The sequence below is a fragment of the Salarias fasciatus genome, chromosome 3 (assembly GCF_902148845.1).
Source record: "Salarias fasciatus chromosome 3, fSalaFa1.1, whole genome shotgun sequence".
Classification (NCBI taxonomy): Eukaryota; Metazoa; Chordata; class Actinopteri; order Blenniiformes; family Blenniidae; genus Salarias; species Salarias fasciatus.
This window is the reverse complement of record NC_043747.1, coordinates 7,284,409-7,306,858: the sequence shown is the minus strand read 5'-3', so window position 1 is coordinate 7,306,858 and position 22,450 is coordinate 7,284,409. Positions and strand designations below refer to the sequence as shown.

The following is a 22,450-nucleotide window of genomic DNA, read 5'->3' as shown; positions in this document are numbered from 1 at the left end:
TAATGGCGGTGGAAGCGGGGAAAGTCTTTCCCACACAGTGTTTTCAGGCAGAATTTCCCAGCAGCAGCGTGAACTGACAGCCCTCCATATAGGTGTGTGTGTGTGTGTGTGTGTTCTAATTAACTTCTAATCAAGCTGGACTTCCCCTCTCGGACGCTGGAAGTTCCCTCCAGTTCACAGCAAGGCGACGGCGCCGAAGCTCCAGGCGGATCAAAGCGATTCCTGTGGAAAAGAGAAGCAGGCCGACAGATGTGACGGATGAGAGAGGAGAGGAAACGCGATGGAAACGGGGATTAAAGCGCGGCGGAGCGGGAAGCGGCCAGCGAGGCTCCGTTTACACGGAAACAGAAAACGGGAAACTTTTCATGTGTTTTTAGAGAACGTGCCGATTTTTTTTGAAAACGTTCCGTTTCCATGGAAACAGAGAGAAAGCTTTTCTGAGACGCTGCTCATGGGCGCCGCGGCCGTAGCGGTGAGTTTTGGCCTTTCCCTGTTTTCAGCGTTTCTGCCGTTTCCAAGACGTTACCGTGTAAACGCAAAAGTTTTCTGAAACAGAAACTTGAAACTCTGTCACATAAATGGTGCTTTAGTCTATTTATGGAGTCATTCAGCTTGTAAAATGTTTTTCAGTTGAAAAATGCTGCTTTTTGGACCAAAAACCGCAAAGATTGCGATCAATATAATTACATTTCTATCAGACTGAAAGCATTTCATTAGGTTAAAATAATGAGCTGCAGCTCATGACTCATTCGAAACAGTTTTCCAAGATAATCAAATATAAAAAAAAATGCCATGAATTGACAACTGAAAAAAGCTAAACCCACTCCATCCCTTTCACCGGCAGTTTGCTCTTTATTCCACTTCATATTTATTGTTTTAAAGAAACTACGTTCTGCAGTTCTCCTACAATTTAACCAACAACAACAAAACAATTCCACTCATTGCTTTATTGGATTTGTTAAAATATGTTTAGAGCTTTGTAAAATTTGGACTGAGATGTTTTACCTCCTAATCAATTCCATTACAAGCGAAGCGGCTCGGGTTTCAGTGTGGTGCTGATGTCTGAGCTTCTAATGGGCTGATATATCAAATTATACCTCGCTGTAATCCATCCATCCATCGATCCTCTGGAGCTCGTCCAGCTAACGATGGCCGAGGAGGGGAGGAGAAGGACAACCGGGGGAAAAGAAAACAAAAAAGGAGAAAGACTGATGAAAAAAGAAAGTTTTGCACTTTGTAGCGTTAATATCATGTGAGCCTACGTTACTGTCTGAAGGGTTAAAATGAAAGAAAATCATAAATAGGACTGATTAAATAAATTTAACAGTCATATGCAGGATTGCATGTGTGAAACACACACACACACACACACACACACACACACACACACACACACACACACACACACACACACACACACACGCAGAGAACATGCAAACTCCGCAAAGAAAGACCCAGCCAGCATTTATTGCAATCAAAATCGTATCTATCTGGATGATTTATGAACTGAGTCAGTGACTTTCTGCTCTGAAGTTCTCCAAGATCGACCTGAAGTTAGGAGTCAAGGTCAGCTGAAAGCTTTTCCTTCTGTCAGCTTAAACCCTGGATTGTTTCTTCAGCCCTTTAATCCCTGTTTTCTCTCGCTGATTCCTCCTTCGATCCCGTGGTGCTGCAGCGAGGAGCCTCCTGGCCCAGTCTGAAAGTCAGCAGATGCAGGTTTTCAGTCTCCTGAATGAACATAAAGCATCCTGAAGACTCTAAGGATGAAATGAATGTATTGCGTTTGCCATGTTCGGCTTTAATTTTGATCGTGATTTGCTCGCACGGCTTTAATTCATGGAAAAATTTCCTTTTTTCGCTCCTTCCTCGCAGTTTGCGACCTGCAGTTTTATCCTAACCTTGGATTTCTGCGTCTCTTCCTGCACTGAGTGCAGCTCGTCTCTTTTCTACTGAAAAGCCTCTGCCTCACTGAGATGTGTGCTAACGCTGAACATACAGCCATCCTCGCTCTCTCTCTCTCTCTCTCTCTTTCTGCAGCGTTTCAGCGTCTCGCTGCAGACACACTCATCTCTGCAGTCCCTCTCTCTCTCTCTCTCTCTCTCTTCCTTTCTTTATCTGGCCGGATCTCCTGTTTTCTCTTCACCCCTCCTTCTCTGTCTGCTGCACCTTTTCTTGCAGTCCGACGCCTTGATGCTTCTCCACGTCGCAGCAGTGCGGCGTCGGAGCTTTAAGGTCGCCTGCTCCGCCGCTCAAAAACCGGGACTCAATTATTTGTGGAGAATCACGGCGATCGGGACGCCGGCCGCCACTGAAAGCACAGTACACACAATGTTTCAAGAGAAAATGCAGCGTTTTTGGGGGTTTTTGTTGCTGAAAAGCTTTGTGTTGGAAGGGCGAGGTTCTGAAAGGGACGTGTGTTTACAAAGAAAAGACAGAAATGAGAAAAAAAAAAAAGAGACAAAAACATCTTATTTTCTGCAGGGTCTTTGTTAGTTGGATGCAATATGCTGCTTTCAGTGTTTACTCCAGCGCTGGTTGTGTTTCGGTGATGGTGGTGATCATAGTGATAACATGCGTCACGCTGGTTTAAAACTGCCCTCGGTCTTTTTAGCTGGTGTGTTTCTGCAGGAGGACCTGGAGCCTGTCTGGAATTTCATACTGCTTTGTGGAAGTTTAGTTTTCACCAGACTTTTTGGTCCTTATTTGATACTTTAACAGTGAGGCGTGTTCTGTTTAGCTCCAGTTTTAATTCAGGTTCGATGAAAACAGCCCCACAAAAAACCAGCAGATCACTAACAGACACTTATAAGCTGGCTCACTAAAGAAACTATTAATGTAAAGCCAATATTATCTATAACATTAGTTTTCTACATACATAAATGAAGTGATACTGCATTACATTAGCTTCTTTCTTCTCCTCTCATGTGGAAAGTTTTCATTTTGGCAACATTCATATATATTTCCCTGCTTTTAAGCAGGAAGCAGGGTGCCATGGCTCCCTGCATTCCTGGACTTGCAGACAGAACATGCAAACTCCAAGAGAAATGCCCCCATAACTGGGACTTGAACCAGGAACATCCTCTATACCTCCCGTTCACTTTACTATTAGTCACCTTCTGTCTGTTTAAAGCCGTCCTCTGCTTCGCCTCTCGCTCCGGAGCTCCGCCTCCACCTCTTCCTCCTTGTCTGTCATATGAATTTCTCCTCTCGCGGCTCGCTGTCTGCACTCCTCTGCCTCACCCCCCCCCCCCCCCCCCCCGCCTCCTCCGTCTTCCAGACACATACTGTAAACACTGTGAAGTCTCTGGACGTGAATCGTCTCCTCTTTGCGCGCCGGCTCTTGCTTTTTTGCACTCTTCAAATCACTTGGCACATGCACACACGAACTTGGAGCCCACAACACTGTTAAAAAAAGAAAGGGAAAAAAAAAAAAAACAACAACTCCCACACGCATGCACTCATGCATGCTCCAAGACACACACACACACACACACACACACACACACACACACACACACACACACACGCTCACACCCCTCGCATTGACTTGAGTTATTGGCAGAGCCGGACTGACAGGCCTCTCTTCACCAACTCCTTCACGCTCCGGCGCCCGATGTGTTATGCATGGGCCATTTGCTCCGCGGATCATAAAGTGCAATAAGGACAGAGTTAAGCACGGGTAAATGCAGATGGCACACACACACACACACACATACACTGAAGCACACACACAAACTGGACACAGGAAGATGTCTTTCTTCATTTTTTTTTGGGGGGGGGGTGTTCTCCGTCAGAAACAATATTGTGTAACGTCAGAACGGGTCAGAATCTCACTCCCCCTCTCCGCTCGCGTCCGTCTCTGTCAGTTTCCCTCACTCTCTCTCTCTCACTCTCTCTCTCTCTCTCCTGTATCACTGACTCACATGTTGTAGCGCTAATAATGAGAACCGCAAGTAAGCTTTAAGGGCGGCGTGAGAGAGTTTTCTTTTTTATGGGAGGAAAAAGATGAAGCGAGCGTGAGTCAAAGGCAGCGATTGTGCACGACGGCGAGCATTCGAACAGGGGAGAAGCTGGGAAATGTGAACAAGTAGGACAGTGTGGGTGTACTTCTGAACGGGGGTCATTCTCTGCCGCACCTCATGATGGGTAGAAATCATCCCGAACAGAAACACAGGATTTCATGCACTGTAATGTGAACAAAAAACAAAAAAAATCAAGACAAGAACATGTCTGATGATTGCTGCAGCCCTAACCCTGACTGCTGGACCAGGTCAGGGAGGCAGGAAACCCCGACCCTGACTCCTCGCCCTGCTCTCCCCACGCCACACACCTCTTTTGTTTTTGTTTTTTGAGTCCTTGGGTTCTTTGAACTGTTCCAAGAAGACGGGACCGTGCAGACGTCTGCTTCTCGTCTCGGTCTGCCAGGAAGCGTCTCGGAGACTCTGAGGCAGCGGCGCTGTTTGGCAGAAGATGCTACACAAGCAGGCTCGGGTACAGATTTATCCTCGCCGGTGTCGGAGCTGCATCAGTTATTAATAAAATCAGGGTCGCTCCATTCGGACCAAGTGTGGAAAACAATCGGTTGTCTGGAAAAATGGAATCGTGTCATGCCATGGAGGGGTCCTGGGAAGGGTCCTGGACTCCTCTGGAGCTTTTCAGGTTTTACACCATGTTCCTGTCTTTCAGGAGTGATCATTGTCTGCATATAAGAGGAATTCGATTTGATTCAAATCAGTTTGATAAAGTGAAAACAGAAAAATATGGAAGAAAGGTAGAGGATGTCTTTGAGAGGCCAGTGGGCGTGGTCTCCAGCAATGAGCTTCACTCTGGCGCTTTGCAGTGAGGCTTTGTAGCGCTCACTCAGACCCTGTTTGCAAGAGTGAAAACAGAAAACTTGTGTTGCGTTTCGGGCGTCCGTTCACACGACAACGCTGTGCCACTGAAACAGTTCGAAGGTGGAACTTTTGGACTCTTTGTCCGTAGAAAAGGGGGACATGCAGTAGTTTCAAAATGCTCAAACTGCGTCTCACTGGAAATGGGGGTAAAAAGGAACTTTTTGAAAATGCGCGGACTTCATCTTTGTAGAAATCGAGAGCCCTTTCTCTTTGTTCATATGAGTTTCCATGAACTCTCCTTAGTGTTTACAGTGTAACGCTCTCTGCGTGCATGTGTGTGTGGTGTCATTACAAAAGCCACAAACAGTGGCCTGTCATGCTTAACTACGCCGTCTTCAGCTTTTGTGCTGTAAATGAACATAGTTTTCAAAATATTTCTGTGCAAAATGCAGAGCTTTTTCGAAAGAAAAATGCAAAAACAATAAGTTTTAACTTGAATTGATGTCATGTAAACGGAGCCTCAGAATCTATCTGCCAGGGAGTAAAAGTTAGAAACTACTTGGTAAAGATAGAAAGACTGAGTTAATATTTACTGTAGGTTTGTAAATGTAGGGGTTCACTGGTTCAGAGCTTTAAACAAGGTGTTAGGTTAGCAGCCTAACTTAACCTCCTGAGAGATAATCTGGATCACGTTGGAGGAATTTCATTCTTTTTTCGAGCTGAAGTCAGTTATTAAACCAAAGATGCTGATGTGTCCAGATGAAGCTCGGGGTGCTTAAAGTGTTGTTTTTCTGTCTTTTCTTCTTGCAGCTGGCGTCCACCAACTCTGCCAACAGCAGCCAGACGACTGCAGCTGACAACAAAGGTACGCCTCAGCGTTTCACTCACACGACGGGCGACAGTTTCACCACATTTCAAACTGGATTTCATCTATTCCGTTACAGAAAAGCAGCTCTTTAGGTTAAGTTGTAGACTTTTTTTTCTTCTTGGCGAAGGAAAAGCGCTGCTTCGACTGGCAAGCTAAGTGACGGATCACTAAACCGCAATTTGCAACTTTGTCCGATTTGGCAACTCTTCAGAGCGTTATTCATGAAAAGTGCTTTTTTTTTTTTTTTGAAGGCGCTTCCCCGGAGAAGGTTCAGGGAGTCTCTCTTCGTCTATTAGCGCAGATGAAGCTTTGAAAGCGAGGCGATCGGGAAACAGGCGGACAGAAACCTGCCCGTTCAGCGTTTCATCCACCAACCTGCAAAGACTATAAAAACTACATATGGTTGAATCCCAGCTACCCGCTTCTCCCGGCTGATCACATCAAACCTCAGACGCGTCCGGGGTTCGGTTTGCCGGAGGGGATGGAGGGACTCGCCGTCCGGCTGCTGAGTCCTTCTTCTCGCCTGGGGGATCGAGTCTCCTCCTCACAGCCGCTCTCACCAAAATACATCATGGAAACGTGGTTTTAAATCTAAAGCCCTCTCATGGATTTCATTTATCTTAGTATTAAAAGATAATTATTCTCTCTGCTGATCCTTCGACATTAACTGTCATACGCTGCTGGGATTATTTTACTTAAACCACAAATTGACCCAAATTTATCATCTATTGAGGTCTTCCAGGTTTTTATATTAGTTTTTATTATTTAAATCTCAAATTTCAAACTTCATTTTTTTCTATTACAGTTGTAGTTTTCCATCAGCGCCATTAATGTCATGGAAAGTTCAGCTTTCAACCATAAATTTATTCCTCTCAGTTCAGTAAATGAGTTTATTAGCGTGCCTGTTCTCGAGAATTTTGAAGTCGTCTTTTAAAATCGTTTTATGAAGGATTTACTTGAAAAATTTCAGAGAATCTTTGGACTTGTTTGCACCACATGCTCCTTGGACATAAGTTGAAATAACGATCGAATCATTTTTTTATTGATGGGTCTTTTCAGTGAAATAGCAAAAACTGTAAGGCCCCGTTTCCATGATATTTTCCAGTCAAAGTGTAAAACTTCGGTTGGATTTTGGCGGTCTGGCTACATGAAAACTTTGCTCAACGGCACTGAAAAAGCAGCTGAACTGACTGAAGTGACATTCTGTGAGTCCGTGTTGCATCTTTTTGAAATGCTGCTGCTTCCTATGAAAACCGCTTCTGCTCACGCTGGACATCGTCTCTGCCATTTAAACGCAAAACTTTTCTCAAAAATGATGAGTTTTCACTTGAAATGTGTAAATGGGGCCAAATGTTGGGGTTTGGGTTAAAGAAAGAAACTCTAACCTTATTTTTTTAATTAAATATGAATTAAAACTACATTTTGTGCTGATATCGGTAATGCTGCAGTTCTCCTTCCTTTTATTTACATCGTCTTTCTCATCCACCTGAACTTAATTCTTTGTAGCGATCACTCTTTTCCTCGTCTCCTCTCTTCCCGTCTTTGACCTTCCTCAAATACAAGATGTTTGCCGTTCTGCTGGATGTGGGGATCAGGCTGCTGATTTTCCATGAGCTAAGCAACCGGCAGCATTTTGGCAGCACTCAGCAGTGTGTCAGCCAGGACAAGTTGGCTGCAGCTGAACTTTTTTCTTTTTTTTTTTTTTTTTTGTGCAACATTGTTCATCAATAACCAATTCCAGCTCTGGAGAATTTCCCAACCTATGGATGCAATGCGGCACCGGAGAACTGAAGAGATCTGGACAAATCCACTTTCCCCCCCCCCCCTGTGTGTTTGCTTCTCTCTGCATGTGGAGGAATATTTCGTAACGTGCTGTCTTTTTTCGTCATGTCGCTGCTTCCTCCTCCTGCTTCTCGCTTGTTCTTTCCGGGCTCAAATGTACCAAAAGGGAAATGTGCATAAAGGTCTCGAAGTGGCGGCCCGGGGCCTGGTTCACCTGCACGGCAGCTCGCAGCTCGGTCTGCGCGTGTGGAGAGGATGTACAGCGGAGATGTACAGTACATCGCCCAAGGTTATCGATTATGCTCTGATTCATGCGCTCAGCCGTCGCACGGGCAGAGAGGAGCAGGCGGAAAGGCTGGCGCTGCACCGTGCAATCCAACGGCACAGCTTTTCTATTTAATATGGAAATATCGCAAGTAGTAATAAACCAGTAATAAGCATTACATCCACCTCCACAGTGTCAGCACCGCTATGGTCTACATTTTGATTTATTTTTCAGTTTTTCTACTGAATACTGTAAATCTCTGTTCAGTTTGTTCATTGCTTGCAGAGCTTTCTGCGTCTTGTCAGTGAAAACCACAAAGTCCTTCAGCTCGGTGAAGGGTCCCGGTCATCGAAGACGTTTCTGGTCGACCGGGCGCGTCGGGCTCATGGTTTATTTAAGGGGGAATGAGCTCTGCCCTCAGTGACATCTTTAGTGTCACAAAATGTTCCTTTGCTCTTTAATGCGCTCAGGATTTTGGACGAGCTCTTCTGCTCGGCTGCGCTCGTCTGCAGGATGTGCTGTTTGTTCATCCACGCTGTCCTCAGGAGTGGCTGCAGACCGGACCGCCACGCAGCATCGCCTCACACTGACTTCCTAACAGACACTGAGAGTCTGCAGCTCTTCTTCACCTTATTTCCTCCTTAAACCGAAACAGAAATAGTCGTGCTTTCTTTTTTTTCACACCATTGAACAAGCTGTTAGCAACACAATACAGTTTAAATGATTAAAATACTTTGCCAAGTAAATATAACTGCCAAGTGTATATAATTAGGACTGAAAGTTGTAGGAAAAAAACCCAGCTCTGAACCAGAACGGATGTGTGAAATAAGTCTCTATCCAAAGATTAAAAGAGAAAGCTAAACTCTGTGTGCTCAGTCTAATCGACATCCACTGTCGAGTCGGCCTGATGGCAGTACCAGGTGTCACCAGAAGGGGCAGGAATTAGTCACTTTATCTGAGTTTCAGTTGATTTTCTCTTGACAATCAGTAAGATTGTAGAAGCTACTAGTGACGTGCAGATGAAGCTTCATGAAGCTTCATGAACCACTGTCTTTATTTTCTGACTCCACTAGATGGTGCTATCTGTTCAAGAAATGTTTGAGAGCATACTTCATTGTCAGTCTTTCAGCTGCTATCTTAGAATTAAGAGCGCCATCTAGTGGCTTCAGAAAATAAAGACAGTGGTTCATGAAGCTTCATGAAGCTTCATCTGCACTAGAAGCTACTAATGTTGTAAAAATGTTTGATGATCTTTAAACCTTTCTGATTGCAGTATATGTCAAAAATCTCCATTCCTGGATAACATTGTTGTTTTTTAAATCACTTTCGAGTGTTTTGAAATGTTGATAATTCGATTTTAAATGTTCAAAAATCGATAATAATTCATTGCTGCTTCACTTGTGTATCAGTCCCTGTTTACACAAAGTTTCACGTGAAAGCCCGTTCTTGTATTTTAGTTTCATGAAAGTTTCGTATTGACACAACAAGCATTTTGAAAAAGATGTCTGTTTACGGGAGATGGCAGAAATGCTGTAAACGCTGTAGCTTCCATGTTGGGCCACTAGTGGGAGCTGTTGTTTGTTTATGTATAGTTGCCACACACACACCAATGCACTTTAAACAGAAACGATAGCAGAAACAAACAGCAGCAGAGTTTCTAAAAACTTGCATTTTACTATATTTTCTTCAAAATGTTGTCCTGTGAAGGCAAAACTTGAAATGAATATGCAATTTTTTTTTTTTTTTTTTCACTTGACTCGTTGTTTAAACGAGGCCGTAGAAACACAGATTTTATTATTCTGAAGCGTCCTGCAGGTGGGATGTCTTGCAGCTTGTCTCCTTGCTCTTTATTTCAGGGTGAGTTCCCTCCCTGAACCTTCTATAAATGAGTTTTTGTCCCGCCTCACTGTTTCCACTTGCAGAGAATCGACTGAGCGCCCGCTAATAAACTGAGATATCGGCAGGCGGTGACACGTCCCGCTCGCTCCGCTGCATACTAACCTCCACCTTTTGACCTCTGCTCCTCCAGAGAAGGCATCGGCGGTGAAGCCGCAGGAGCAGGAGGAGGAGATCGACATCGACCTGGAGGCGCCGGAGACGGAGAAGGCAGCGCTCGCCATCCAGAACCAGTTCAGGCGTTTCCAGAAGAAAAAGAAGTAGAGTGACTGATGATAACCGGAGAAGAGATTAAAACAAAAAAAAACAAACAAAAACAAAACAAAAAAAAAAACTTTCCGCTGATGTACAGAAATACAATAACTGACTGAGAGTTGCTTGGGGAGGGAGGGGGGTGGGGTGGGCTGGGGTGACGGCGCAGGGATTCAAACCCTTCAGGATTTATTGTCACATTATGCAAAGTGTCATGAAACGCCTTTTTGCATGAGAGATCAGCTGAGAGCAGGAGGAAGATGAGGGTGGAAAGGGCAACAACAACAAAAAAAAAATAAAATAATAAAGAAGGAAAAGATGTGAGTGAAGAGGGGAAGATTTGGGATTTATAACCTAGCATGAGAAAATACTATAACCTCCCGTCACCTCATTGAACTTCGTCCCTCCATTTCACCCTGAGTGACGCCCTCCAACCGGCCCCACGCTCCTCTGCTGACGCACACGACAAGCACACGTCCCTCTGGGAACCCCAACGCACAACCGGAGTTTCTCGCTCCTTTTCCTCCTGCCTCCTTCTCGGCGATGGGGCTTTCTTCCCCTCTCTGTCTCAGGCGTGAAGCCGCCGTCTCCTCACAGGTGACGGTGGTCATGGAAACTGGCTGCTAACTCGGAGGCAATCTGCCGCAGGCGAGATCGATACGGGATTGAGAACGTTAAATACCGCCGGCGTGCTTCTGCGGCTAACGATTCACGCGTTAGTGCTCATCAGGCGTAGATGTGTCCACATCTTGGAACAACCTGTCAGCCTTCTCGGCCCCCTTCTCATACTGAACGGACCGAACCGTGGAAACCCGTTTAAATATTCACCAAAAGAAAAAAACAAAAACGTTCAGGCGGTTTTAAATGAACTTTGTTATTAGATCTTCACGGCGCCTGAGCCAGGTTGGGTGTCAGCGCCTCTGTTACCGATAGTCCGAGGACAAGCGCCCGTGATGAATAATTCTAACTGTTGGATTTAATTTGATTAAAGATGTAAGGCCAGGCGATCTGTTTCCAAATGAACCTTTTCTTTATCGGCTTACTCCTCAGATATTTGGTGTAGTTTCTGTTTAAAGTTTAAAACCAAATTTGTTGGGAAAACTATTAAAATCTTGGATTTCTTGTTTCGAAATACTGACTTAACTTGAATCCTGAAATCCGATTAAACACCCGGGACACGTTTGGAAACTGTGCGAACTGGATCCGCGTGTAACGAAATAGGCCTGAGAGTAAAGCGCGAGTGCATTGCTGCCGCGTTGCGGCTCGTGACCTTCGCACCTCGCTACTATCTTTACACAGCCAGAAATATTCTCCGGTCCGGCCGGTCAGAAAGTCACCGCTATAGAAAGACGCACCCTCAGATCTCCAGCCGGCGTCGAGTTGCCTCCGCGCCATAAGTCACGCTCGCTTAAACGTCGTCCGTCTGCGACGGAGCGCTCCCCGGTCCTGTCGGGCGTTGGGTTACACGGGAGGTAACCCGAACCTCGGCGTCCTTAAATAAACACTTGATAATCATTGAGGAGGAATGGCGGCCGTGAACCTGAGCCCGCTCACCTTTAGACCAGAGACGGGAAGAAAGACTCTGAACACCAGGACAGTTTTCCGAAAAGGCAGCCCCCTTATCGTCAATCAGACCTGCAGCAGTAAATATACAAGCACACTGTACGATAAATTGATATATAAGTATTGTATATATGTTTAACAGGGCGGCACACTCCTCATCCACCTGCGTTTCCCTGGTACCCTCAATGTATGTAGCACACTGAACCGCTTTGAAGCCAGACCTTCTCTCCATTGCTTTAATACCAATCTCACTAATTACTAGAATTATTATTGGAATGTAACCTCCTTTCTATTTCAAGGACAGGAAGCGCTCGCTCAAGAAAGTGCACCCGGCCGGCCGGCCTGCGCTGCTGCTCGCTCGCTCGCTCGCTCGCTCTTCCCTGTCACGGTGCCGCCGCTTCCCCCCTCCCTCACAGCATAAATGAGATTTGTCGATGGCATTACTGGAGTTTGATATCAACCACGCCTCCCCTCCCTTCTCTGTCCCTCCAAACCAGATTTGACATGGCTCTCAAATAATTACCTGACATACACGTAATAATAATGTGGATTTAGTTGGATTTGATTTGGCCGGCACTGCTGCTCAGTACAAGCACTGCGAGCACAGCCCTCCTTAAAAATAAATCTGTCCGGTTTAGATGCATTGCTGCTAGAACTGATAGGATTAACCAGTTACAAATGCAGCCCGGCTGAGCTTTTCGGACACCGCTGGGATTTAGCCTCGTTTGTGTACCTGCGAGATAGAGTCCGGCGGCTCGGAGCAGCTCCGACGATGAATGCAAAGCACATCCTAACGTACAATACAGCCTCTGAGTGCCACAGAGGCCTTGAAAGCATATTTTCTCAGTCAGCTTGTTACTGAGTGCTGCGCTCTTACGTAATCACCCTTTGCAGACGTATTGCAAAAAGCACTCGATGAACTGGAGACGAGGGGAAACCGAACCCGTAAGAGCATCGGGAGGCTTCCAGATGCAGCTTTTTAACTTCACACCGGTGTGATATTTTCTGCATGAAAACGTTCAGATTTGACAAGCATCATGAAAATTACGCAAATAGTGTTAAGAGCTGTTCAGGAGGCTCTCATCTGGGATCTGTGAGGATCAATGGACCCGATCAGACAGGCTTTGGGCATCAGGTGGCAGCTCTTCGTTGGCCCTGTATACTTTGTGGTCACATTGACCCGGTTTTTGATAAAAGTGTTATAATCTTGCAAAGTCCAATTCTCAAAGAAGTCATCTGAAAGGGTCAGCAGTTCAATCAGCTTCAGGTGGCGAGTCTTTGTTTGAAGTAATCCAATGTTGCACATTTTCAAGATTGTATTACTTCTGCAAAGTAATCCGTGAAGGGTTCCGGTCAAGGCAAGATCTGCAAGGGTCATCAGAACCGACAGAGGGAAGATCCGGTGGACGATCTGGCAAGTCTTTGTTAGCTCCACACCCCTTGTGGTTGCATTAAGTTCACTTTTTCATTCTTAAATATGGCAAATTTGCAACATTTTAACAATCTTATGTCTTTGAAAAGGCAAGTAAATATGACCAGATGTACAATGTCTGCAAAGAAGAAGATCTTGAATCCGCCGTTATCAGGCCAGACCTGTGTAATTGAAAGCAGACTCTGTGTCTGCAGGTTGTAAATAGCTACCTGTCAGACACGGAGGACCCTTAATGCTGCCTGGCAACGGACACAACCACAGAAAATACAATGCCGCGCTGGTCACCTCAATGTGAAATGCAACTTGCGATAAGCCTCGTGGATTTGAGGCCGAAGGATCAAAAGCCGGGCCTTCGGCTGAAAGTTCGGCGGTCCGATCCTCCCGGGAGCGACGGCCGTGATTCTTTTCACCTTGGCCCGCAGCTTTGACCTCTACTTGCAGTGGATTAGTGTAACCTGAACGCCTCAGTACTGTGTTTTCAAGGGGAAAGGGCTCAATGTGTGTTCAATCTGACAAAGCCATCACAGCAGAATTTCTCATTGATCTTTTTGAGTTTCATGAAAACGAAGGGATATCCCATTTTCTTTTAATGATTCCGTTGGCTCACCCGTAGTTTGTTTAATTTGTTAAATAAACTGTTAAATGATGTAAATGGATGTGATTCTCAGAAATTGGCCTTTCGTCCAGAATGAGGCCAGGGGTTTTGGATGATTCGAGACGTTCAGCTCCCTTCCCCCCACCTCCGCCGGTACATATCACAGCATGTCAGGATGCTGGTTTCCTGTGTCTCTCTTTATTTCTTCCTTTGTCAATGCTGTGTATTCGCTTTGCTTTGTTATCCTGACCTCGTTTCACTTTCGCCCCTGAAGGCAACCGAAGGCGGGGTTCGGTGAGCACAGTGTGCCTCGCTGTGAACGAGGGAAGAACGGGTGGAACATTAATAATGATAATGATTAAAAAAAAAAAAAAAAAATCCTGGTCTCACTGTTTTGATCATGAATGGAGCCGCGTTTACTTCTTAAGTGAATTCCCCCACATCCTCTTTAAAAACCCCTTGACGTCACGGCAAGGCAAGAGCTTGGCAAACAGCGGCCAAGGCTTTTGTACATACCATCCGCACTCGGCAGCATCTGTACAGCGTCTCCCTAAATCCATGCTTGCTAACTTAATATTCTCCTCTGCTTGCACATGCTTATCTACATCCACTTCTTATTATGCTTGACAAGAATATAATGTACTTGATAGAGAGAAGTAATTGGTGCGGTGCGCCCACAGTGATACTGGGGCGCAGCTTTACAGCCTAGAAGTGACATCAAAGCCATACTTTAGAGAACAGAAACGCGTATATTTAGATAATCTCTTTCTTGTGCATCCCTTCTTTATGTTGTCTGTAGTGCCGTGAAGCAAAAAAAAAAAACGAAACAAACCCAGAAGAAGAATTCAATCCGGTGCATCTCAGTGGCCGGCCGTTCTGTCTGCAATCAGAAGTGGGGTTTTAATTTGTCGCCAAGATGATTGTACGTCCACAACGTGGCATTGAGGCGTTGGCTTCGCAGCACGGCCAATCAGTGACCACTATCCTTTCAGGGAGGCATCTGCCAATCAGGAAGCTCTACAGGGCCCCATCCCACAACCCACCAATATTCTTAAAGCCTCATGACTTCTTCTGCCACAATGATTGATACTTATTTATTCTTCTGTTTGGGAATCTTACCTTTGTTGTTGTGAACCTCTCCGACTTGTTTTCGTTGTGTTTCTGTCGTGAAGGCATGTGAAATCCACATCTGTACGTTGTAGACTATGAATTCCCTCTCGTGTATTTTGACATTTTCGATCTATGATGTGTTATTGGACTTTCAGAAATGGTGGCCGAGGTGAGAATGCACAAGAACACTCCCTGTATTGTGTTTTCTGCACTAAATAAAATTTGCTGCATATCGCTTTAAACTCCAACGGCTTGGTGTGTCTTCCGTGTCTCGCCTCCATCCGTTAGCAAATCAGCAAGACTCCCAAAAGTAAACACATTATTCCAAATCTACAAGCACAGCCTCACTGCAAGGAGGTCTTCATGACCTGGACCCCTTCAGGGATGCTGGTTTTCGTTATAACCCCCCCCTGTAGGAGCTACTTTCAGTCCTGGTCTCCCTCTGGGTGCTGCTCCAGTTCAAACAGACTCGTGCATGACGCTACAGAACATGCGTTGCTCATTACGGCGCTGGAATTCAGGAATTTGGAGCACTTAATTATACAGAATAAATAGGACGGCATGCCTTTGCATATCCCCTTGACACAATTTTTTTTTTTTTTTTAAATTACATATTTCAAGATAAACAGAAAATATTTGTGAGTGAATTCATTAAAGAAGCCTAAGAAGTACACTGTCAAAACAAAATAAATCAATAAATATGAATGCATAAGAAAAGCGAACATTACCTAACATTTGCAGAATAAATCCTACTTTCTTTGTGACAATAAACTCTCCTATAAACCATTTTCTGTTGGGGGGATTTAGCTCTTAGCCGCCTCAGTCTGTTTTGTTTATTCAAGGTTATATTTAAATATGACCGATTAAAAACCTCAACTGGTAACCTGGTTATGTCAACAAGAAAAAAAGGCACTAGATCTTTAGTTTACCACTTTATCTAATTTAGCTTTCTTTAAGCTCACAACTGCAATCCAATGTTTACGATCCAAAAAACCCCCAGATAATGTTGTAAAATTGTTGATACCCTCTAGTGGCGCATCAGGGTAAGGCGGCCTCCATAATGAATTCATTGTCTCATGTAAAAAGTCTTGTTGCTCGATTTGAAAAATCTGAAATCTCAAGTTTATGAAAGCATTTTCTCAGTGTTGTCTTCATCGAATGTATAATTCATGAAAACAGAAAACCTTTCGGGCATTTTTGTTGTCCATTTAATAATGATAAGAATAATAACAATGATCACAATTAGACCTTTTTGTCCTTATACAGCATTTTTCCAATCATCAGCAATGATCCATGAGGTCAAAGGTCATCCTGTTTATGCAGGTGCACAGAAAGGGGAACATGAATTAAGAACACGCTTGGTGGGTGAGAAAATAAATCCACTGTTTCAGATGCACGGATGACAAGTTTCCAAATCAATACGTCGAACTGTGTGAGCGTTGTGCTTTGTCGGTGTGAGGATCCGCAGCTGGGAGGAAGACTAATGAAAAGAAAACATCTCTTTCCAGCGGCGGGATGTGAGATGCTTCAGATTGATCTCTCTTTAGACAGAGATGCTCTTTGATCTTGAATTTTCAGCGCTCAGTCTGAGCAAAAAAAAAAAAAAAAACCCGAATCCTGCAGCTAAAAGGAGTCATCATTCAATCGTCCTATTTTAAGAAGATGTAATTTAAGGCTCGGATATCTCCTGTTTGTTGAACCTTGAGATCTTTGGCCTCAAAATGCCTTGCGTAATCGCTGTTTTTTTTCTGTCTGGATTTCTTCGTCACTGTTGAGACGCATGTGGGGAATATGTCACACTGCACAGGACGATGAGATGCATGATGAGATGGGAAGGGAGGGAGGATACAATGTGGCTGTCAACTGTGTCTGTCTAAGCTGCTCAGGCAGAATCTGGCTCTAAAAGGAAATCCTAATTCGGCCTTGAATGAGCGAGCGCTTGGATTTCGATTGCGTCAAGAATAAAAATAAAAAAGGACTGAGTCGACAAAAGGCATGAGGCATGAAACGGTTTTACCTGACACGGGTGTGATACAGACATTAAGACAGAGAGAGAGAGAGAGAGTAAACACAGCAACAGGCTGAGGGATGGAGGGAGTGGATCTCTCTCCTCTCAGACGCGGAGCTGAATGTGAATGAAGCACTGCGGCGTTGGAGCTGCTCTCCAGCTGGACGCCTGTGGTTTATTCAGCCACACGGCTGTTTCTCAATCACTGTTTCAACACATATAAAATCCTTCCAGTGCAAAAAACTGTTTTTATTCCAGCCTGGGACCATTTCACGTTATCGGCTTTGGTGCAAAGCAGTTTTCTATTATCTTTTTTTTTTTTTTTTTTTTACAGCTGTTAATGACCATTCTCTCCTGATGCATTTGACCATATATAGAGGCTGCAGCAAGGTGGGAGAAATCTCCTTGTACTTTTTTGGGCATACATACTGTGTGAAGTACATCAAATGGATAAATGGGGCCAAACCCAACCCAAACAGGCGTCTGCATTTGATCTAACGTTGCTGCCGGATTGAAGACGAGCAGGAAATTTAGGGCGTTTTTATTTCCTTAACTCACATTCGCTTCAAACCTGCGTGCTGCCTTATTTAGCCATAGTAGTGGTTAAGTGAAATGGACTTAAAAAGGGGGGGGGGTAAAGATGGATGTTTGCAGTACGAGACTGGAAAAGACTGGAAAGTGATTCGGATGTTAATGTTTGTGGAGACGTCTCCAGACTGTTGCAAATATGAGAGCGACAGCGTAGAGAAGGCGTAAGTGGCACTCAGACTACAAACTGTGATTTTGGCAGTCTCTCACAAAAGATGGAGGATTGAGACGCTATCTGTGTTCCTGGATAAATTTACTGTGAGATCGGTTCGTGGACACTCAGTGTGGAAGTCATCCGCCTACGCTCAGACGAAACAGTTTGAAATAGAGAGCATCTTCTGTAAGGTCACCACCTGACTCAGGTAAGAAGGCAGTGAAACGTATCCAAGTTTAATGAAATCACCGTTGAGAGGAGTGTCGAGTAATGAACTCAAAAGCTGCTGAAACCTTGACGCTACAAGCTGTTTGGCTGGATTACTATGACTTTGCAGCCAGTTTACAAAACAACAGCTCAAGCAAAAAAAACATCGCTTTGGTGTTTTCATTTTAGAAAAAGTTCACATTTACCGAGAAATGTCTTGCAAATTATGCCCGCACGCTCGGAAATGTTGGAAAGGACGAAGTTTTCGTGTTGGGCCACCAGTGGGTGCTGTTTGTTTTTGTAATGAAACCACACACATTTGCCACTCTGGAGGCCGCCATTGCAGTGCAGAAGAGCCGTTTACTACAGCTGTGGTGCACATCTGCAACAGCAGCGTCTCAGAAAAGTTGTCTTTTCCCCCGTTTCCATGGCGACTTGAGTCGAAGCATTTTCTAAAAGCTCCATTTTTTGGGAGGCATTTTCAAAAAGTTGCCTTTTCATTGGCTCTGAGCATCGATGCTGTGTCAGCATACACCGGAAACACAGCAAAAGCTTTCATTTTTTGCGTGAGCGTGTTCTTTCTGAGTGTTGGGAGCAGGTTAAAGGTCAGTGCAGGGGTTTGTTCAACCACTCCTGATGTATGGACTAAAAATGATCCAGTCAGTCTCCATCCACAACACAACTTAGAGAGACTTGTTTGAGAAAACCAAAGCTCTGAACTCAGACTGCCCAGTTATCAGGTTGAATCTCGATATCTGTTCGGTCTTAATTCGCTTCAACATGATGAACTCGTCTCTCTCGGACACCGAGTGGAGTTGAGTTAATATGTTGCAGGCACATAAACAGAGCCGACGCTCTGGCATCCTGACTCAGCAGGAACGGCTCTCGGTTTGAGGTGAGGCACTGGGGATCGATTGCAAATGGGATTTTGGTGCCGATTCCATTTGCATGCACTAATTAACAAATCATTGGTTCCACGGTGCTGCGAGCAATCAATCAGTCTGCACCGACACTCTTACGCAACCGCTCAGCAACAGGGTGAGCGAGCGGCTCCAAAAACATCTTTTAAAGAAGGCTGCTCCTGCATGGCTGATTCCACTTAGTGGGAAGAGAGTGTCCCTGCGAGACGCCTCGCAGTATTAGGAGCGCTAATGGTGCAGCACAGCCGCCTGTTTACCCCGCCGAGGGACGTCACATGATCGGATCAACGAGGCGGCGTTCCAGCCTCGGGGTTTTGGTCCTCCGGTTGCCGGGGCGCCGGGAGGTTATCGGTAACATAAAGAGGGATGACACTATCCGTGCCGCCTATCAATAACGCTCACTGTATCCCCCGAAGGAGGAGGAGGAGGAGGAGGAGGAGCGGAGCGCCGATACCCCTCTCCAGGAAACCAGAGAGCTCGGGGGGGGGGGGGGGGGGGGGGGGACACAGCAGACGGGTGGCGATGGAGGGGGGCAGCAGAGGAAGCAACATGCTGAGATGTGATGAAACTGTACAACACGGGGAGAAATCTCAGCGTCGGGGAGACAAAGAAGAGACGCGAGCTGGTTGCTCAAAGCTTCACCCCGCGAAGGTCTGGGCTCTTCCAGGGTTCCTCAAATTACAGCACGAAAGGCGGGAGGTGGAGGTGCAACATGAGCGAGTTTAGAGTGAGAGGTTCGGAGAGAAGAGAAGGGGGGAGGGGGAGGGAGGGGGGGGGGGGGGGGATGAAAAGGAGGGAAAGCACAGCACAGTGTAGCTCCAAGCAGAGAGTCTGCTAAGTGCCGGATCGCAGGGAAGGAGAGAACAAAAACAGGAAGCTATGAAGAGAATAAGAGACAGAAGAAAGAGACGGGTATACTGTCTATTTATAAGCCTGGAAGGAGACTTGGATGGGGTCGTGGAAAATAAAACACCGAGAGAGAGAGAGAGAAAGGGAGAGAGAGGACAACTAAAGACAGGCAGATGAGAGTCAGAGATGGGGAGAAAATACAAGAAAAAAGCTGTGAGGAGCGATAGAGAAGGAGAGAAAAGGGGAAGGAGGAGGGGGGAGGAATACATTTACCTTGACTGACACTGCGACAGGAAAAAAAAAAAAAAAAAACAGACCCCCCCCCGCAACTCCAAGAAATCGTAGCTCCATAACATCATGCGACATAATCTCTGCAGTGGGTTTGCTGTAGGGCCACTCTGAATAATATAGCACAGAGATGATTCCCCTTATGCACACACACACACACACACACACACACACACACACACACACTCTCTCTCTCTCACACACATGGGGGTAATCATGTTTGCCGGAGTGCAGGTGAGACACATCTGTTTTCACACACCTCATAAGATATTTAAAAGACCTGCAGCTTCATGCAGAGCTGCTGCAGAGGACTAATGAATGTACTGCTGAAGACACAAGCAAGATGACACCCATATGAAGACGTGCTGAGGAAGACGACTGGAAGCGCGTTCCACGAGGAGGGATGTGGTGACATTTGCAGGAAGTACGAAGGATCGATATCATCTGAGAAACCTGGACGAGCGGCCATTTTTAGACCTCATTCAAAGGCTTATTGACATCAGCGTTGTCAATATGCAGCAGTTCAAAGAGGGGGATCAATCTTCCCGGCTCCTGGTGAAGGATCTCGGCATCGTAACTCAAAGTAGCACTGCAGGCAGGATCAGCTGTAATCTGACCAAACATGTGCGGAGAGAGAGTAGCCCGAGGAGCGCAGCCTGCTCCGCGGCTCAACTCAAACGTTGCTAAGGGAGACAGCATCCACTACAGTATAGGGCAAAAATGCACCTCGAATGTAAAGTGTGCTGGCAGGAGAGCCAGCAGGGCCAGTGCTGCACCGCCGACTGGTGGCGGAAAGTAGCAACTGCAGCTTTTTTAATGCACATTTTAAACTCAAAACTTCTTCAAATGATCGTTCAGAGGAAAACATCTTGCATTTATTGATTGATGGAGCTGTTTCGTAGAGCTCAGCTCTCTCGCCTTACAGAACATTTCTAGTTAGGCTCAGAAAGGACTCTTGGAATGTGGAGATTGTGGAGTTTTTTTCCTAGAGTTAACCTCAGATGCCCCCCCAAAAAGGCATTTGAGGTTAACCGGTTGCTCTAATTTGCAGACATTTGAATGTGTGTGTGTGTGAGTGAGTGTGTATGTCAGGATGGAGATTTTGAAACACCATCCATCCATCCATCCATCCATCCATCCATCTTCCACCGCTTATCCAGGACCAGGTCCCGGGGGCAGCAGTCTAAGCAGAGAATGCCCAGACTTCCCTGTCCCCAGACACTTCCTCAGAGGAAACACAATATGTAAGACAATAAGCTCTTGGAAACTGTCTTAACATTACAAGTTACTCTCTCCAAATCATATGACAACTCTAAAAACCAAGTACTTTTGCAGTTAAGTTTGAAAAACGCATGGCATACATAGAGTTCCTGAAGTTAGGTTAGGGTTAGGGCTCAGGTAGAGTTAGGGTTCATATAGGGTTAGGGTTATATGGTTAGAGTTAGGGTTCACACATCGTAAGGTTTAGGGCCATAAGGTTAGGGTTATATGGTTAGGGTTCAGGCAGGGTTGGGGTTATATGGTTATCATTAGGGTCATAAGGTTAGGGTTCGGGTTCTAGGGGTAGAGTTTCGGTTCAGGTAGGTTTAGGGTGAACCCAGAAATACAAGTACTCCGTGCAGTACTGGGCCCGACACCAAAGCAACTTCCTCTCCACTAATAGCTCCATCGTTTCTCAGGTAAAAGACAGAAATTATTATAAGTAATACAAAACTTTCATTGATAAAATAAAATGAAGCCATTGAACTACACCTGGTTTCTAATCCTCATTCTGTCCTTCAGTTTCTCTCATTATTTTCTGCAGATTCTTTGAGAACAATCAAAGAAAGTGAATGGTAAATGGACGACACTTATACTGCACTTTTCCTCTGCATTAACAGACCCCAAAGCGCTTTACACTGCATTATCACATCTACCCATTCACACACACACATTCACACTCAGTCCACCCACTGGGGGCAACATAGGGTTCAGTGTGTTGCCCAAGGACACTTCGACAAGCAGAGAAAGGAATCGAACTAACAACATCCCGACTGTGAGACGGCCGCTCTCCCCACTGAACCTCAGCCGAAGTTGACTGATAAAACGAAACGCAGCGACCGCTCGGTGTTCGTGTCTGATGAGGCCTGATAGACTGCGCTGTCGCTGAAGGTGATCTGAACACAGGAGGCCATTTGACGAATTGAGTCACGCTCCTCCATTTTTCCTCTCCGCCATTCGTCACCCAACACATCGGCTGTGTGATTGACGACCCGGGTTATTATCTGGGGTCCTCACCCACCGAGCAGCAGGGAGTGCCCAAATGTGCCCGTTTGTCATTTTTACTGAACACTATTAGCTTTAAAGGTTGAACATTTGCATGTGATTTTTAATCAGATTCTGCTGAAAGCGCAGTGTAACTTATGCGGACTGACGGATTCATGTTTCCATATTTAATCCTCCTGTCGCGCTGTTTTATCAGAGGACGCCTCCGTCGACCCCGACGCCGCGGGACTCCGTCTGACTGGAAAGAAGCCAGAAAGTCTGCAAAACAATTCCCAATGGTTCAGAAAGGTTTAAAGCAGCCTTTTCCAGGAACCACTTCTGGACCCACGCGACTCCAAAATGTCAGGCCTGATTGAACGATGAATTTTCCTGCAACGTTTGCTCCAGGAACAGAAACATTCAATAGGAACCCCAGCTAATGGCAGGACAGTGCATTTTTAATTCTGCGTTTAGGTAGATGAAAATGTTTCAGCTAAATGACTGTGCAGTGCAGTCGTCACAATGTCAACAAATCACATGCAAACAAAGTGCTGATTGGTAGTTATTTGACTTTGACCTGCAGTTTTCCGGATT

General features: G+C 45.4%; 1 long non-coding RNA gene across 1 annotated transcript; it reads right to left on the bottom strand.

Moving 5' to 3' along the window:
• Nucleotides 1-4,510: 4,510 nt before the first annotated feature.
• Nucleotides 4,511-10,569, bottom strand: LOC115409799 (uncharacterized). The gene is made up of 3 exons (XR_003934022.1): nucleotides 10,501-10,569; nucleotides 5,154-5,158; nucleotides 4,511-4,520 (listed from the first exon to the last, which is right to left on the bottom strand). It is a non-coding gene; the product is annotated as an uncharacterized LOC115409799 (long non-coding RNA).
• Nucleotides 10,570-22,450: the final 11,881 nt, after the last annotated feature.